A 15,081-nucleotide genomic window follows, 5' to 3' on the forward strand; every position below is an offset into this window, starting at 1 on the left:
TCTTCCGTTTGTATAATATTATCTGCAAGTTCATTTCTCTTGTAGAGCCCCCTCCCTAATACAAAGTGTTTCAAAAAATACTTTCACAGATACCAGGGACAGGTTCCTTACACAAAAAAAAGGAAAAAGTTCATATAAACATACGTAAGAAAATCCTTTGTTTTCAAGTTATCAATGAAAGTTGACATTCAGTGGCTTTCCAGATACAACCCAACTACTTGACGTATATATGCACTCATTTGATTCGTTGTATTTTAGATGACATTGTGTCCCGAGGGAGGCTTGTTTCCTTTTGTCACTAGCTTGTCTTCAACATGTCCACTGTGAACTTCTCCTATAGGTAGTGAGTCAATTGAAAGTGCTCCATGCAATCCTGGCAGAATATTCATTTTGTGAGCAAGCAGACATTATTTTTTTATGTATGGCCACGCGGTTGGTAATGGACATGCAACCCTATGACTGTATCAGATGGCATTTTCAGACCGAAGACTATCGAGTCACCCATCCTTTGTTGCTGTGTATTGTGTTGCCGAGGCGGGATCTATATCACTACAGACTTTTGACTAAATAAGACCACGTCTTGCTGGTATGCCTGATCAGGAGGCTCATGTTCTATGAGCTGTTGATGAGGAGCCAGGGTATCAGTGTGTGACAAGTGGCCCTGGTGTGCAGTACAGCTCAAAGTTCAGCCTGGAGGATACTACACGAGAAACTCGTGTATCCTTATCATTTTCAATGTTTGCAGGGTCTACAGCCTGCCAATCCCCCACCATGGGAGCACTTTTGCTGGTGGTCTGTTGCACAAACTGCCAGTCCGTTGTTTATCCCTTCAGTCCTGTGTATAAATGAGGCATTTGGAAGGGATTCAATAATGAATTTTCACAACCAGTGTGTATGGGCTGATAGCAGTCCCAATGCTCAGTGTGGGCTAGGCATTGGAATCAGTTTAAAATTGTTTCTGCTGACTGTAGATGGCTATCTGGTAGGGCCATACATCCTCCCATCATCAGTTGGGAAGCAAGAGGAGGACATTTTGAGTGTATATTACGAGTGTGTTTGGGATGAGCTCCAATCACCTGAATTGTAAACTTTCACTAACTCGAAAACAAAGGAATTTTGAATTTATGTTTATATGAACTTTTTCCTTGTTTTGTTATAAGGAACCTGTCCCCAAAGTTTGTAAAAGTATTTTGGAAACATCTTCTGTATTCCTTTCAGCTTTTCCTTCTTTGTTTAACACTGGCTTGTGATATGAGCTCTTAATATTCATATAATTGCTTATCTTGTTTCCAAAGATCCCTTTAATCTTCTTATAGGAGGTATCCGCCTTTCCTACAGTTATACAGGCTCCTATAACTTTGCATTTGTCCTCTAGCCATTCCTGTGTAGCCGATTTACACTTTCAGTCAGTCTTAGTGTGTTCCCTTTCACCTGCTTCATTTGTTGAGTCTTTATTTATTTTTTCATTTAAATTCAGTGATTTCTACTAGGCCTTGTCCCTTTACCTATTTGATCATCTGCTGCCTTCATTATTTCATCTTTCAAGGTTACCCATCTATCATCTACTGTATTCCCTTCCCCTGCTTCAGTCAAACTGTGAAACTCTCAATAATTCTCTGGTTCTTTCAATTTATCTGGGTCTCATTTCCTTAATTTCCTACCTTTTTGCAATTTCGTAAGCCTTAATGTACAGTTCGTTACAAATAAATTGGGGTCAGAGGCCTGATTTGTCCTTGGAAATGTTTCACAGTTAAAAATTATGTAATCAATCTGGAAACTTCCCATGTGTCTAGGAGCCATTCACATATGCAGCCTTCTTACATGATTCTGAAACCAAATGTGAACAATGTTTAAATTACATTCTGTGCAAGATTCTACCAGGCAGTTTCTTTTTCCCTTGTCCGTATCGTGCTGTTACTTCTCCTTTTCTTCCTTTCCTTGCTATTGTATTCCATTCTATCATCACAAATTTTTGTCTGCCTTAACTATGTGAATTATTTATTTTCTATCATTATTCGTTGTTTTATTCTCTCCAGCTGTGAAACTGGTTGGCAGATACACTTGTACGGCTGTGGTGGGTGTTGGCTTCATGTCCACCTTGGCTGTGATAATGGATTTACTATGCTAGTCATAGTAGCGTACTCCCATTCCTGTTTTTCCTTCATTATTAGACCTTCTCTCACATTGCCCTATTTGATTTTTTGTTTATAAGCGTTTACTTACCAAAAGTCCTGTTCTTCATGCTGCTGCACCTCACAATTTCCCCCTGTATCTAACATCAACCTATCCATTTCTCTTTTTAAATTCCATAACCTCCCTACCCAATGTAGGATACAACATTGCACGCTCTGGCACGTAGAATGCCAGTTATCTTTTTCCTGGTGACACATGCTCCTGATAACCATCCAGACAGCTATGCATGCCCTCAGAAAAATTCACAACTATGGTTTCTTGCTGCTTTCATTTGTTTGTAGTACCAGTGCAACTAGGCCATGTTGGCTAATGTTAAAAGACCAGATAAGTCAATCATTCAGACCTCTCCATAGGCAGCCTTGTGTTTGTGTTGCACTTAGAATGTAGCTATCTGTGTCACTTTGAGGCACTAAAGCCGTCCCAGCTCTGCAAGGTCCATGGTTCATGGGGTTGAGAGTGTATATTGTATTGGCCAGATAATAAGACGCTACCACATAAAAGCTGCACCTCTAAACTCTGAGGGAGAAATAAAAAAAAGAAATTGCATGAAATAAGCCACACTCAGAGAGGAAAAAATTATCAAAAACTTACTTGTACTTAACATGTATGATGTAGTTATGTACTGTAAATGTTTGTTCTGGCATATGACTCTTTGGCACCTAACATGTCGGTAGCATATTTTATCTTGCTCACTCTCATCATTTGCACTCCAAGTATTTTATCCATTCTCTCCCCACTGTGTCAGCCTCACTGCCATCTAGTGCATTCAATGATCAGCATTTCTTGAACCCCATGATGATGGATTCTGATGATTTGGAGGACTGTGGAGCAAGAATCCACTCACACAGAAGGGTGACTGACGGCTTCTTGATATATCACATAGTGTAAGGGTATTGTGTTCTACCAGTAGCCAACCCGAATACATTTTTTGGAGTTTGTCCTTGAATGGCTTGTTTATGGCCTCGTTTAGCACCTGTAATTCTGAAGTCATTCCTCCATGTATGACGACAAGGTTGCTTCTGTGCAGCAATTTTATCTTATACTTCATCAGTTAGCTGTCCCTTAAAACATCCAATACTAGCAAGGCTCTGATAGCAAGCCGTGCCCGAGGTCTGTGATTCCAAATGATAGACAAGCAGTCAACAAGAAATTGTGTTGTCATCCAGCCTTTTTCTTGGCAGCAAATCACTAAACCCTTAGAAAAGTTTTCTTTGGGCATATTTTTATCTTCAAACTGACATTGGCTGTAACAACAAACACCACAGTTCTATATTTTCATTCCTTGTCCATGCTAATGGGCTACTTTTTGCCCCTTTCGTGTCTACTGTTGTATTACTCAGCATGTCAAAATATAATGGCAATTTGTCAGCATCACCAACCTGATGAAAAAGGTATGAATGACACTTTTGCAATTGGATGATGTATCACTGGATGTTAACCAGTTTCTTCTGTAAATCAACTGACATTCTCTCTGCTAGTGTAGTACGTCATTAGAGAGCAAAGGCCACTTCTTTGCATAAGCAGACAACAACCAGCACTCAAATGGAATGATCCTTGTGTCATGTTTAAGGGTCTTGTGTTTTCCAGAGCCTTCAGTTGGATTATTTCCCATGAGACAGGCATCCCATCTTTCATATCTCGCACACAGGAAAGAACCTTAGCTTGAAGTTCTGGATATTTACCACATTTTAGTCCTCTTGAGTGTTTTTTTTTCCATTAAAATTGCCTTCTTCTATTTTTCTTCTGAAACAACCCAATGTTGCACATTAGATTTGTCCAGTCCATTCTGTTTTGGACCTTTCTGTTGGTTGTGGTTTTAGTGTAATGCACAACTATATGTTTGAAGCTTGTGTCATAACTGCACTGAAATCTTCACCTGGATGGCTTTTTGCTCTAAATGGTCATTTGTATCAGCATAAATTGGGATTTCTTACCAGTATCCAACAACTGAATTATAAGCTCATGTAACATTATTAGTAGACTTCAAAAGTTTGCATTGTTGTGTAATAATATGTCTTGCTGCCAGTTTCCATTACAGACAGTAGTTGTATTGTTGCAAATCAGCATTGTTTATTTATAGCAAGGTGTGTAAAAAGGTAAGGTAGTGGATATAAGCCACACCCTTACTATTCAAGGGTTAAATTTGGATGAAAAGTACAGCTTATCTTAGGGCCAAAGTGGTAGTACTAGCAAATGAAAGATCAAGGATACAAATGTAGATGGACAAATGTTGACAGTAGCTTGATGGACAACTGTTGACAGTTACTTGACTAAGGGGTGAGGCAAGTTCTGGATAAGAACAGAAAAGGCAACCAGTGGTATTAAAAATAACAAACTGCATAATGTTAAAGGGAGACCGAAAAGGAAAATAAAGATGAAGTAGCAATAAAATTATGTCAGACATGAGAGAATGGCAGTACATAAGAACTGGTAAGATGAGTATGAATTATTATTGAATGGTCATGCAAATCGAGTATACATTGTACAGAAAGTTCCGAAATTTGAAGATTCAAGCTTTTAGTGATGGGAGTAAAATCTAAACTGTGTCCATGGCGGACTAAACATGAAGTTCATAGTTGCTATTACATTACAGCATGTATCCTGCACCAGGGTATTGCAAAACAGTCACTGTTTAGCATCTGTTGCAGCTCAGGTATGTAAGGATTACCTTAGTTAGCACAGATGTGGTGATGTCACTTAAGTTTAATCACATGGCCTGATACTGGAAAGTCCTGGGTGAAATATAAATACTGAAAAAAGTGATGGTAACTAAACAGAAATGATGATTTTTTTTTTTCTTTACATTTTAATGAAACTTCCACAACATTTCTACATCTACATCTACATCTATACTCCGCGAGCCACCTTACGGTGTGTGGCGGAGGGTACTTATTGTACCACTATCTGATCCCCCCTTCCCTGTTCCATTCACGAATTGTGCGTGGAAAGAACGACTGCTTGTAAGTCTCCGTATTTGCTCTAATTTCTCGGATCTTTTCGTTGTGATCATTACGCGAGATATATGTGGGCGGTAGTAATATGTTGCCCATCTCTTCCCGGAATGTGCTCTCTCGTAATTTCGATAATAAACCTCTCCGTATTGCGTAACGCCTTTCTTGAAGTGTCCGCCACTGGAGCTTGTTCAGCATCTCCGTAACGCTCTCGCGCTGACTAAATGTCCCCATGACGAATCGCGCTGCTTTTCGCTGGATCATGTCTATCTCTTCTATTAATCCAACCTGGTAAGGGTCCCATACTGATGAGCAATACTCAAGAATCGGACGAACAAGCGTTTTGTAAGCTACTTCTTTCGTCAATGAGTCACATTTTCTTAGAATTCTTCCTATGAATCTCAACCTGGCGCCTGCTTTTCCCACTATTTGTTTTATGTGATCATTCCACTTCAGATTGCTCCGGATAGTAACTCCTAAGTATTTTACGGTCGTTACCGCTTCCAATGATTTACCACCTATGGCATAATCGTACTGGAATGGATTTCTGCCCCTATGTATGCGCATTATATTACATTTATCTACGTTTAGGGAAAGCTGCCAGCTGTCGCACCATGCATTAATCCTCTGCAGGTCCTCCTGGAGTACGTACGAGTCTTCTGATGTTGCTACTTTCTTGTAGACAACCGTGTCATCTGCAAATAGCCTCACGGAGCTACCGATGTTGTCAACTAAGTCATTTATGTATATTGTAAACAATAAAGGTCCTATCACGCTTCCCTGCGGTACTCCCGAAATTACCTCTACATCTGCAGATTTTGAACCGTTAAGAATGACATGTTGTGTTCTTTCTTCTAGGAAATCCTGAATCCAATCACAAACCTGGTCCGATATTCCGTAAGCTCGTATTTTTTTCACTAAACGTAAGTGCGGAACCGTATCAAATGCCTTCCTGAAGTCCAGGAATACGGCATCAATCTGCTCGCCAGTGTCTACGGCACTGTGAATTTCTTGGGCAAATAGGGCGAGCTGAGTTTCACATGATCTCTGTTTGCGGAATCCATGTTGGTTATGATGAAGGAGATTTGTATTATCTAAGAACGTCATAATACGAGAACACAAAACATGTTCCATTATTCTACAACAGATTGACGTAAGCGAAATAGGCCTATAATTATTCGCATCTGATTTATGACCCTTCTTGAAAATGGGAACGACCTGCGCTTTCTTCCAGTCGCTAGGTACTTTACGTTCTTCCAGCGATCTACGATAAATTGCTGATAGAAAGGGGGCAAGTTCTTTAGCATAATCACTGTAGAATCTTAAGGGTATCTCGTCTGGTCCGGATGCTTTTCCGCTACTAAGTGATAGCAGTTGTTTTTCAATTCCGATATCGTTTATTTCAATATTTTCCATTTTGGCGTCCGTGCGACGGCTGAAGTCAGGGACCGTGTTACGATTTTCCGCAGTGAAACAGTTTCGGAACACTGAATTCAGTATTTCTGCCTTTCTTCGGTCGTCCTCTGTTTCGGTTCCATCGTGGTCAACGAGTGACTGAATAGGGGATTTAGATCCGCTTACCGATTTTACATATGACCAAAACTTTTTAGGGTTCTTGTTTAGATTGTTTGCCAATGTTTTATGTTCGAATTCGTTGAATGCTTCTCTCATTGCTCTCTTTACGCTCTTTTTCGCTTCGTTCAGCTTTTCCTTATCAGCTATGATTCGACTACTCTTAAACCTATGATGAAGCTTTCTTTGTTTCTACTGTAGAAAGCCATATAAACAAAACTAATGTGCAGATCAACTTTGCACTTGACCTACATTCTTGTGTTACATACACCAACATAACAAAAATAAATTTTCATTTATATAAATGCTGCTTCTGTGCTGGACCAAGGACTTCCTGCTGCACCGTCATATAAACAGTTTAGATTATTGGTAACTGACATATGCTCCTAGCAGTATCAGTATTGTAATATTCAAATACATGTTGACTTTTTTATTTTAGTTTATTATCTTTTTTGTCCTCAAGGTGGACCATGTGAGTCCTGTTCAAATATGTATTCCAGGGTTATCCACCCACCTCTTCCTCAGGCACCAAGCATATCCTCAACCAGCTAGTGTATAAAAACAAAGCATTTGTCATGGGCTTCTATTTGTAAGAGGTGCTTGTACCAGTTGCTGTTTCATTCTTATATCTTTCCATTTGTATTAAATATTTTGAATATCTGTTCAGTGTCTTAATTTCTTATTTCATCTCTAAGCATATGTCTAGTTACTTGTCTTAGGAATTTGGTTTCCACTGTTTCGATAGATATCTCCTTTCTATTCAGTTAGATTCTCACAACCATGTCATCACCTCATAAAATTTCAGTTGTGTGTCCTTTTGGTTGGTTTTCTGTTTGAAGGCCCACGCATCAGTTGAAATTATTCAGTGTATATCCTAGAACTTCATCTTGATCGTAGGATGTCAAACATCTGAAATAGTTTAACCCTCTAAAATGCTTGATTATATCACTGTCAGTTGTAATCTTTGAACAGACTACATAATCCCCACCCTCTCCAATGGAACTATGCTAGATTTGTTCAGTTTTATCCTGAAGTTATAATTTAAAACAAAGTAGAAGAGTTGATTTGCGCCCATATGTAACTCAATCTTGTTGCTTACAACTAACACATGACATCAGCAAATAAAATTGTGTGTGTTTTTTTTTTAAAGCTCTGTTCCACAATTACGAATAATTTTATATTGTTTTACCAAAAGTGCCCAGAAGACATGGCTGGATGTCAATGTAAATTCATAGACATACACATGCCATTGGCAGGTATGTAAAAGACTAGACTTGCCGTTCTTTGACAAGTGGAACGACCACCAGTGTACATTAGTAGTGTTCATGTTTAGTGTTGTTACCAGGCATGATAGGGCATTTAAGGGGCAATTTACAGAGTCAGGTATTGAGTGATCACTGTAAAAGACACAGAAGTGCCACCTCCTTATGAGAGACAACATAATCAGCACCTAACAGAGCTTGAAAAAGGGCTCATTGTCGGCCATTTGGCCAGTGGTCGAATCGTGCAATATTGAGATTTGTGGTGCATTTGGAAGTGACAGTGTCCCAATGTTGGACTGCATGGGACTGTGAGGGCAGGCATACTTGTCGTCAAGGTTCTGGTCAACCATGTCTGCCGACCACAAGGGAGGACCTCCATATTATACACCAAGCACATTGTTACCCCCTTCACATCTGTGTCTGCCATCTGAGTACATGTAGTGGATTCCCTGCTACATTCAGTCATCCCCTGTCACTTGTCAGGGATCAGTAACAGCTGGACTAGAAAATTAGCATCCTATGTGTAGGCTGCCATTAACTGAAAAACCCAAATAGCTGTGTTTAGTGTTGTCATGACTGCGAAGCACAGCCTTTTGACGAATGGCATCACATTGTGTTCAGCAATAGACTGCGGTTCGGCACTAGCCCAGATGACCGTTGTTGGCTAGTGTGGTGGCAGACTGGGGAGAGATCCCATTATTCCAGTTTTTGGAGAGGCACAGTGGTGTTAACTACTGGTATACCTTAAGGTCACAGCTAATAGTGTTGAGGGATCTCAGGCAGCACAACGATATGTCATGGGCATTGTGCGTCATCATGTGTTATGTCTCATGTGACTAATATCATGGCGCCACTTTCCAGCAGGACAATGTTTGCTCACACGTGGTGTGTATGTCCATCAATTGTCCTCACTGTAGGGTATTCCAGAGGCCAGCAGATCTGTCCCAATAGAACATATATGGGACTAGGTCAGCTCCATCCTGGCATCAGTATCCAGGGTATCAATACAAGTTACAACAGTTGTGGGCCAATTTGCTAGCTAGAATGGTTTTACAGGTTTTCCAATTAGTCAGTGCATGCATCCAGGCCATAGTATGTGCAGCAAGATACTGACAAGTGGACTCGTACTGCTAAGTTGTAAATTTGACTCGGTGCCAAAGTCACTGAAAGAAAATTACATATCATCTCAGCTCCTGAAGTTCGTTTCCTCCTCCTCCAGTTTTTTGTCTGGCAGTAGTTTACTTAATAATTCATGACCATAGGATGTTTGGCATAACCACAATTACACAATTTCCTTTATTCCTGTTCTCCCCATGCTACATGTCCGTTTGTTCTTTGTCTCCCCCTTGACGTATCTAGGTTGAGTGACCCCACCAGAAGATGATTATTAGTTAGTAGTTACTAATTTCTTTGGTATTCCATATATAAAGTATCTTGCAGTAGAAATAGCATATTTTTAGTTTTATCTATTTATCCTTTAATTTCATGTAAGCTGTAGCAACTGTCATTAGATCTCTCTTTGTTTTCAGTCATTCTTATCTGCCTGTTATTAACACTCGTACAAGAGGCCATTCTGAAACCATTAAATAAACATGCAATAATTCTCTTTGTTCATCTGTTAATGCTGTATCCATGTTCAGGATCTGGTTCCCAAAATGGGAACAACTGGTCCAGAGCTGTCATGTGAAGTGGAACACACTTTACACTTTGAAGTTTCAGAACTTAATAAGCAATTTTTGTACCATTAACATCCAGATTAGTTTTTCGTGATTCTTTTAAATCGTTTGAGGCAAATGCTGTGATAGGTCATTTGAAAAGTTCATACAGTCAGTTTACTTCATCATACTCAACATGAGATTGTGCTCAATCTCTAATGAGCTTGTCACTGACAGGACATCAGACTCTAAGCTTCCTTCCTTTTTTTCCTTTTCCTTTTCCTTAATCCTTTTTGCCATTCAAATCTTTTAGGAATTCCTGTTTTAAGTTCTATGTTTGGTGTATAGGTAGACCAGATAGCCCGTGAATACAATTTTCATGATTCTAATAATGTACGATGTCTGTTCAGAAAATTCTGGAACATTTGTAATTTCATGCCAATGGTGTGTTGGAGCAAAATGCTGTTAGCATCCTTGCATATGCCTGTATTTTATGTTTAACTGCTGTTAAGTTTCATTGTTGCATGTCTGTTAGTTATTGTTCAGTGCTGTATTGAGTGGAAAGTTGGGTCACACAGTTTGCGAATTTCGAGATGACAGTTAGAGGAACAATGCCCCTCCATTACATTTTGCATGAAACTCAAGAAAACCTTTACAGAGACACACCAATTGATGCAGGAAGCCTATGATGATGAGTGCTTAAGCCGTACTCGGTGTTACGAATGGTTCACACGATTTAAAGGTGGCCAGATGGTAGTCAAAGGTGACCCTCATTCAGGACATCCTTAGACGCCTACCAAGGATGCTCATGGTATGAACATCAATGAAATTGTGCGTGCCAATCGAAGACTGCATGTTAGAGAGGTTGCCAAAGTATGTAACATTTCAGTTGGATAATACCATGAAATCCTGACAAGGCATCTTGGAATGCATTGTGTTGCCGCCATGTTTATTCCACAGCTCATGAATCAAGACCAGAAGGACATTCACCTCGCATTCTGTGAAGAGCCTTTGGATCCCGCAAATGAGAACGATATGTTCCTTAAGGGAATCATAACTGGTGATGAGCTATAGATCAATGTTTGTGATGTTGAGACCAGGTTCAATCTTTAGAATGGTTTGGGAAAGGTTCTCCAAGAGCAAAAAGAGCTCGTCAGGTCAGGTCAAATGTCAAACAATGCTGAGAGTTTTCTTTGACTTCAAAAGATTAGCTCCTCGTGAATTCATGCCACAGGGACAAACTGTTAATCAGTGGTACTATTGGTAGGTGTTATGGTGCCTATGAGACAATTCATGACTCTTGCACCACGCTAGCACACCCGCACATTCATCCCTGTTCATGTGTGACCGTTGCGCAAAAAACAAAATCTTGCCTCATCCTCTGTACTGTCCAGACCTGGCCCTGTGGGCTTTTTTTTATTTCCGAAGTTGAAAAACCCACTGAAGGGATGAAAATTTGAAACGATAGACAAGATAAAAGTAAATCTGCAGGCGTTGCTTCACGTGATCCACCAAGATTGCTTCCGGAAGTGGAAACAGGGTTGGGAGTGGTGTATCAATTGTGGAGGAGAATATTTCAAAGGAGACCATGTACAATAAGTAAAAGGTAAGTGTAGAAAAATTTTGTGGATGAAATTTTGGAATTTTTTGAACAGACCTTGTATTTAGTAACACAAAACAGATGTTCCAAAAATGGAGTAGTGGGAATGAGTGGATGCAGGTACCTGACGTATGATATTGTGAGAAAGAAATGTGTATTTTTTATATTCATATTTAATTTTCGTACTAAATATTTTAAAGAGCTTATTTTCTCATTACACCACTAGGAAATAGATAAGCAAATAAGGGAAAAACTAGCTCACACAATGAGAATTACGAAAAATAAATATAACACACAGTTATGCACAACAATAACGTATATATGGCCTTCACCGGTTCTCGAACTCTAAACGTAAACCCTGCTTCTCTAACTTCCTATGGTGACCTCGGTAACACTAGTGACAGCACAAACGATAGGAATCTCTCCACACTTATTTACTGCATTACATTCTCCGAATGAAGCTCAGTGGTTTTGAAGGACTTTGGGGCTGATGCAAATTGCCCAATGGTACAGTCAAATGTCTTGTCCATCATGGCACAGGTCATTGAACACTCTTTTGTGTAACGCTTTCAGATTTTGCACTGGTTGGACAAGTGACTGTTGTGAGATGTACTTCTGAAAGTGACAGTTTACCACATACTTTGTGAAGCCAGATAGATCCAATGGTTTCTCCTTGTACTGTTGTGTTTGTCTGTATAGCAGCAAAGCATTTAGTGGGGAAAGTGAGAAGTTGGTAGTACCATTTCTTTGTTTTGAAATTAATCCTAATATTTTCCAGTAATTTCGTCAAGTGTGTCCAATCCTGCTGTGGAAATGCTATAGTTAAAAATTGTGGCAGGTGTAGATATGTCAATAAACTGTTGACTGAATGGAAAGAAATTTCTTCTGAAGCCAAGATTGCTAATTAATTAATATTGTTTAGTGATCTTCACTTCAGAAGAAATTTCTTTCCATAATTCACTTTTTCCCCCAAATCTTCTCCTTGACATTGCTTTTGGGACAGCTAGATTATAGCAATCCTTGCCCATTTCCCAGTACATTCTGTGTGTTGGTAGAGGGTGGTAACCAATCAGAAGAAATATGGTCAATAACACTCTTTTTTCGGCCCTTGACACCTTGAATGTTATATCACCATGCTGGTGGGCGTAAGTATTTGTATAATTAGCTAGCATGTCCCTAATAATGTGATCATAGAACAATTAAAATAGCTGAACATTATTGAAACTGGTGGTGCTGGATGTTGAACACAGTGGCTCATTAGACTCCTTAGTCCCTATGTAGGAATCATCAATTATATTTTTATAGTTACAGATAAATATCTGAGAACATTCTAATAAGCATATTTCATAACCAGTCTTTTCACGTCATAGTAGTCTACCTCTTTGATAACAATTTCTCTATCACAGTACTTTGTAACTTTTGCTTCTGCATCAGGATTTTTCTCTCTTTCACGTACACCACCTGAGTCTTCATCTGACTGTCTTGGGTAACCTTGGGGATGTATGTATAATTCAGCCTCAGAAAAAAACAGTCCTCTTTTAATTAGCCTGTCATTTCATTGGCAGTCAACCTAAAAACCAAGTGCTTGCAATTATTTCAATGCTCCCATTCAGCCCCACTGTTCCAAAAATGGAAAACTTAGGTATAATGCATTGGGTATAATGCATTATAACCCTTTGTTGAGAAATAATTATGAACAAATACCACATACACATTAACATTCGGGTGCTTATACACCATATTTTGTAACAGTAATATCACTATCTAGTGTCACATATGATAAAATTTATTTACATTTTCTTTGAAGCCACTTTTCCATAAACAGTAATTACTATAGCATTAGCAAGATTGCTCTGCAGAAGTTCTCACCAGAACTGACTGTTCCACACAAAAGCACAGAGCATTTGTTTCAAAAATGTAGCAGTGGGATTAACTTGATTAACATTGCAATCAAACTAATTGGTAAGCAGCCAGATCATTCATCATAGTTCAGTACCTTGCCCTTGGACATAGACCTACTAGAAGGTGGTCGGTCAACCAAAAGTAGACCTTATATAAAATAATATCCTTGTTAAACTTTAGGTCTCCATGTAACAGGCTGGATAAGTCAGTGCAAAGTCCGAAGAAAAGCAACGACATACCACCTACAATAGGATCGTGCCTAGCAAAGCACTGTGGCGTTCAGACCATCCTTCAGGTTGAAGATAGGTTTGCCTTATCTTAATAGCAAATTCTGGTGATATTGGTAGCAAGATTTATTCATCAATTGCCTCAAGCTTAGTGGAACACAACTTTCGAGCTCTTAAGGTTTTTCTAGTAAAAAGTACACGCATTCACACTCTACTACGCACACCCCCACACATTACTGTGTCCACCGTGATCCATATTATTAAGTTGCAATTACCTGGGTTGATAGATATGGGGAGCAGGCAGGGAAGAACACATGAGACAAGGAGGGAGCAGTGGACTAGCCCGAGGTAGGAGTGGGAAAGAGAAATGACTCAGTGGCTGCACAAGAAGAAGAAAGGATTTCTGAGGAAGGAGAGGAACAGGGAGAAAGAGACGAAGGTTGAGTCAGAGAGGGGAATAGGGAGGAGAAAAAGGAGGGGGTAGGGGAAAAGAGATAGGGAGGGAGGGAGATGGACGCCTCATTTGGAGAAGGGTGACAGGAGAAGGCAGTACACAATCTGGATGGAGAAGTAGTGTTGTGGACCTTGACACAAGGGAGAAGGGAAATGTAAGGTGAGACAACTGAATGGAATTTGTTTTTGATCCTGTAGGATTACATTGTGTAAATATATGTGCGTATAATATAAGACGTATCAAACATTATCACTTATTTCCGAAGGGGAACCGTTTTGATTAAACTCCTGAATATCACTGATCATAAAGAACAATATAAACAAATTTAATTTAGTAAATACTTTTTAATGCTAATAAAATGCTTTTACACCAATAATATTTGAGCTTTTTTTGGAAAGTTAGTGTCATGTATGCTGTCATGCAGGTTTTTTGGCAGACTGTGGGAATATGATACTCTAGTACTAAGGTCATTTTACAAGCATTGTCAGTCAGTGGGTTGTGCTTTGTGTATCATTCTTTCCCTGTGTGTTCAGATGTGTAGACTTGCATTTGTAATCCACTGTGAACTATCTTTTGTGATGTATGTTGTTGTTGTTGTTGTATATATGTACAAAGATGCAAAAATTAAATTTGTAAAGTAGTTTGTGCATGTTTCATAAGCCCTTGTTCATCTTTTGTTTTTTCGATGTTCGTGTTTTGCCACACCGTCACTCCATACTGAAGGTACTGTTCAGAGTGACCATGGTATAGTGTGTACAGAAGCTGTTCGTCTGGGTATCATGAAAGCTGCTGCATTATGAATATGATAGAGCTGAGTTTCGTAGACAGAATTTGTATGCTGTTTCCATTTCAACTTGTTATCTGCAGTAATGCCTAAAGATCCAGTGGATTCTACTTTGTCCATCTTTATATCGTCCACAAGCACAGATTTCTCTCTGTTTCTGAACACTGCATACATAGTTCTCTTCAGATTTGTAGTTCATTTTCTGTGAGCCCCTGAGCTGTGACATTTGCAGAAATACATGCTTTTTCTCAAACTGTTCCACATTTTGGTCACTGTTCTGTATTGTCATGTCATCTGCATATAGTATTTCCTCCTCTCTCTCTCTCTCTCTCTCTCTCTCTCTCTCTCTCTCTCTCTCTCTCTCTCTTCAATGGGTATATCATTTATAAACATTAAACGCCAGTGATCCCATTACTGATTCCTATAGTACTTCATATTTGATGTCTTTGGTTCCTGACTGACTTCCCTATTGATACAGTGT

General features: G+C 39.3%; 1 protein-coding gene across 1 annotated transcript in view; it reads left to right on the forward strand.

Annotated features, from left to right (window-relative positions):
* Nucleotides 1–15,081, forward strand: part of LOC126485140 (kinesin-like protein KIF14) — a 251,822-nt gene that overhangs the window by 65,880 nt on the left and 170,861 nt on the right. The gene's annotated exons all lie outside the window — the stretch shown is intronic.

Source organism: Schistocerca serialis, chromosome 6, assembly GCF_023864345.2.
Source record: "Schistocerca serialis cubense isolate TAMUIC-IGC-003099 chromosome 6, iqSchSeri2.2, whole genome shotgun sequence".
NCBI lineage: Eukaryota > Metazoa > Arthropoda > Insecta > Orthoptera > Acrididae > Schistocerca > Schistocerca serialis.